Here is a 369-nt window from a genome sequence, read left to right as displayed (position 1 = left end):
ACCCGCCCGCGCCACAGCCAGACATCACTCCGTCCCGTCCGGCGATGCAGCGATCCGGACTCCGGGCTCCGCGCCGAGTCCGCTCCGCGATCCGTGCTCCGGGACTTTCCGCTCTAAATTCCGGTTCTGGTGTTTGTTGATCCGGGTTCCGGGATTTCCTAACCCAAGTTCGCGAGTTCCTCACAGACTGGTTTGGGGCAGGGCCGGTCCTGATTCCGGTCCGGCCCGGAAAGTCCTAGATCCGGGATCTGCTACAGGCCGGCCTGCCTTCCCCGGCCTCCGGAGGTTTGGCCGCCGGAGTCCAGTTAACCCAGAGGCGGCAACTCACTCCCCGCTCCGTCCAACCCAGCCCTGCGCTAGCCCCGCCCA

This window comes from Myotis davidii, unplaced genomic scaffold (genome assembly GCF_000327345.1).
Source record: "Myotis davidii unplaced genomic scaffold, ASM32734v1 scaffold69, whole genome shotgun sequence".
Classification (NCBI taxonomy): domain Eukaryota; kingdom Metazoa; phylum Chordata; class Mammalia; order Chiroptera; family Vespertilionidae; genus Myotis; species Myotis davidii.
The sequence above is the reverse complement of the archived record's forward strand: the minus strand, read 5'-3'. Positions refer to the sequence as shown.